Raw genomic sequence first — 4,286 nt, forward strand, 5'->3', positions numbered from 1 at the left:
GACAATTTGGACCGGCCAATTCACCTGAAATGCATGTTTTTGGAACGTGGGAGGAAACCGGAGTGCCCGGAGGAAACCCACGCAAGCACGGGGAGAACATACAAACTCCGCACAGGAAGTCTGGAGCTGGATTTGAACCCACGACAGGTTCCCATGACATGAACTGTGCCGCACAAGCGCTAACCACTGCGCCGCCGTGCTGCCCGCGAATTAGTGTAGTTTTGCTAAAATGTTTTTAATCTGGGTTGATCGAATTATGGCTGCGTCTTTGTCCCCACTATCATGCAGGGACACCTCCTCCTCCTCGTCTCTGAACTCTTATGGTGACAGTGATACAAAAAGCATGCTGGGATACACGCCGGCGTGGGCCCCTTTTTCAGCTCGGGAGTTTTATACCCACTTAGCTATGGAGAAGGAATTGGAAAAAATGGAAAAGCAGCAAGCTCTTATGATGCATTTTTATAGGCAAGAGATTCAGGTATATGTAAACGGAAAACTCTTGACCATTTTAGCCTTTTACATTTTTTCTTCCTTGATTTTTGTTTCTTGTTTTGTCTCTCTTTTTGCCTTTAATTTAGTTGTTTCTTTTGCTGTCTATTTTAGCTTTTTTGTCCCCTAAAAGTTATTTTGTGCATCATGTCACATAATAGTTATCAAGATATGGATAGAAGCAGTGCATGGCGGTTGAGTGATTAGGGACTGTTCTGAGGTCATGGCTCAAATCCAGCAACCAGCCTTCCTGTATGGGGGTTTGGATGTTCTGGCAGTGCCTGCGTGCGTGCGTTTCCTCCCACATTCCAAAAAACATGCATGGCAGGTTAAATGGCCAGTCCAAATTGTCCCTAGGTGTGAATGAGAGGGGTAAGTTTAGGGTGTCTCCCGACCACTGCCTGAAGATAGCTGAGATGGACTCCAGCACCCCTGTGACCTACTGAGGATAAGCAGTGCAGAAAAATGGATGGATAAAAGGAACAAAAACAATCTGAAGAGGCTTTTGGGAGCTGAAAGCGTCAGCTTTTTTTTTTTTGAGTATTCTAAATTGAATTGATCCGCTTCCAGGTTATTGAGTGGCGGCAGTTTTGTGTTGCTCACGTCGTCGTGACAAGGAGATCGATTCGGATTCCTGCTATATAAGAATTCTGGACTAAGATTTTTCATCTTGAACTGCTGAAAAGTTTCAGGTAAGTATCTCGGACGATTGGTGTAAGGTAAGTGCCGCAAACAATTGTTTATCAACGCGCTGTTCCCCAACGTTGGCGAAAGAGCAACCCCACCCCGGCTGCTAAGACGCTGCTGGGCTTCCGACTGCTCACAAGTGGGTATGAGTAGTTGTAAAGCAATGGTTCCCAAACTTTTGCAGGCTGGCGCCCCCTTGGCTTCCCAGTGTATTACTACCGCCCCCCCACCCGCCAGCATACACCCCCCTTGACCATTTTAACTTTTAAATTCTTCAATCGATAGAAGTACCAACCCACCGATGAAATGCACTAGATAGCACTTTAAGCTCTAAAACAGTGGTCTGGAGTATTTTCAAAATAAAACATCACAAAATAAAATTCTAATTATTTATATTGACATGTCTTCATAACCAAACAAAGTCAACATCTAACATAAGTTACATATGAAAAAAAAGGAAAAAATGAACTCTTAAAAAAATCAAGAACAGTGGCTCAGTATAAAAGATCAAATGTAAGCACTTAAAATAACCCACACCAAACAAAGTAATCAACAACAATAAATAAATTGCGCACAATATAAAAAGGTCAACATTGCACACTAAAAAGGCGTTTTCTTCTGTTCCACGCTTCCATAATAGGTCCAAACAAGTGATGTACCGCCCTTCTTCGGTTCAAGCTTTCTCTCCTTCTCATTTGTTGACTCTAGGACCATGTTTACAGAGTCCGCCATGACACTCAATGAGCTCACATGGTGGATGTTGCATAGTGTGGTGCTTATAAACTTTTAATCGCATTTATTGCCTCTGACTCACTTACAAACGACTTTATTACGGCGTTGGTTAATGTTCTAGAGTCAGTGGCGCCCGAATGGCATAAATTTCGACCAAAGAAGCATACACCTTGGTTTACTGAAGAAACCAGGTCACTCAAACAAGGTTGCAGGAAACTTGAACGAAAATGGCGCACTACAAAGTTGGAGGTCTTCTGTCTGTCCTGGTGTGACAGCTTGCTGAAATATAAAGTAGCTCTTGCCTCAGCTAAGATTATTGTTGTACATAAAAAAAATCCGAATTTTTTTTTCCGACACAATGGTGAAACTTACTAGACAGCAACTTAACCCAAATAGTTCTACTTATTCTGCTGATGACTTTATGGAATTTTTTAATGAAAATATTGAATTCATCCGAAATGAAATTTTAAATGAACGCCCTGCAACCTCGTCCTACCTTAAAGGTGCGAGGTTTTGGGTCAAGGCCGTGTCGGCGGCTCTTCAGAAACGTCCAGTTTCAATGATTTGTCTCTTGATAGTCTTACACAGATGGTCAGTAGGGCCAAAAATAACTACTTGCCTGCTTGATCTGCTTCCAGCTTTCCGGGTGAAAGATCTGTCTGGGATCTTGGGATTTTCAGTTTTAAATATTAATAATATGTCGCTATTCTCGGATAATGTTCTGGTAGCCTTCACGTCTGCTGTCATTAAACCCACGCTTAAGCGACCTAACCTTGACCCGGAAAGCCTAGGTATTTGTAACAATGACAATAAAGGTATATTCTATTCTATTCTATTCTAATTATAGGCCAGTGTCAAATATGCCATTTTTTGCAAAATTGTTTAATAAGGTCGTTGCACAGCAGCTAAATGACTTTATATTGTAAAATAATCTCTTTGAAACTGTCCAGTGAGCATTTAGAGCAAATCACTCTACTGAGACAGTCCTGGCTAAAGTAACCAACGATCTCCTCCTAGCAAGATTCCAGTGCCTCGTCAATGTTACTGCTGGATCTCAGAGCTGCTTTTGATACTGTGAACCACAACATATTACTTGTTCGTCTGGATTGCATCGGTATCTCCGGAACTGTACTCTCGTGGTTTAGGTCCTACCTGTCAGACTGGACGCAATGTCTTAACTATGGCAATTCGACCTCTAACGCTCTGATGTCCCCTGTGGCGTACCACAGGGCTCTGTACTTAGCCCCCTTCATTTTAGTATTTATATGCTTGCTGATATTATCCGCAAGTATAATATTAGTTTCCATTGCTATGCAGATGACACTCAACTGTATCTGCCACTGGAGACAACTTGAAAGTTAAGTTTTAGAAATCTGGAGGCCTGCCTTACTGAGATTCAAAGATGGATGTTACCAAATTTTTTGCGCCTAAACCCAGAAAAAAACTAAAACATTGATTGTTGTGAGTAGTTTTCAAACACTTACGGCCATACTACCCTGAATACGCCCGATCTCGTCCGATCTCGGAAGCTACACAGGGTCAGGCCTGGTTAGTACTTGGATGGGAGACCGCCTGGGAATACCAGGTTCTGTAAGAAGTGCGCGAAAATGCGGCGGGTCCTAAATGCCGTATTTTGAAGTCGAGTCGAAGTTTTTGTTTTGTTTTACTCAATAATTGAACTGAGTTTTTGATTTATTTGATATGGCGCCTAGAAAGGCTGTTTCTAAACCATGTTTTGCGGTGCCGTGGACCATGGAGCAACGATCCAGTGCAGTCACTGCAAACACTATATACACTATGAGTGCTCTGGACTGTCAGTTCAGGACCTAAGCCTCGCGATACAAGATAAGCAAGCTACTTACATCTGCAAGTCCTGCGTCCCCGGCTTATCCGCTGATGATAAGGATTCTTACGCCTCTCTGAGTAGCTCTGGAACGGTGTTCACCTACGTGGATAGCACTCCGGTGCCTTTATCCGGGTCGTCTGGGCCGTGCGGTGCCCTGAACTCTGCTGATTTGGTCTCCACTGTCCGTGAAACCGTGAAGGCCATGGTACCAACTTTGGTCCGAGAGATCATGACGCAGATGATGCCAGAAGTTGCCAGAATGTCGACTAGCCTAATGGAGGAAATGCTAGCAAAGGAGGCTAGGAAGCATAATCTCGTGGTGGTTGGAGCAAAGACACATCGAGAAAATGGGGAAGCTGTCCAGGATACCCAGCTCTTTCAGGAAGTCGCCGAAGCAGTCCCGGGAGTAGAGAAACAGGACATTCTGGAAGTTTTTCGTGATGGAAGGCTGAGGAATGATGGTAAACCCAGGATTGTGAAGATCCGATTCCGGAATACAAGATCAAGGCGGGCGTTTCTCCGTGGATTCAAT

The 4,286-nt window shown here is 43.6% G+C and overlaps 1 non-coding gene across 1 annotated transcript; it reads left to right on the plus strand.

The window, feature by feature from the left end:
* Nucleotides 1–3,386: 3,386 nt before the first annotated feature.
* LOC148373193 (5S ribosomal RNA) lies at nucleotides 3,387–3,505 on the plus strand. Its single transcript, XR_015848178.1, has one exon. It is a non-coding gene; the product is annotated as a 5S ribosomal RNA (ribosomal RNA).
* Nucleotides 3,506–4,286: the final 781 nt, after the last annotated feature.

Source organism: Urocampus carinirostris, chromosome 1 (assembly GCF_059441175.1).
Source record: "Urocampus carinirostris isolate Australia breed hairy pipefish chromosome 1, RoL_Ucar_1.0, whole genome shotgun sequence".
Lineage (NCBI taxonomy): Eukaryota > Metazoa > Chordata > Actinopteri > Syngnathiformes > Syngnathidae > Urocampus > Urocampus carinirostris.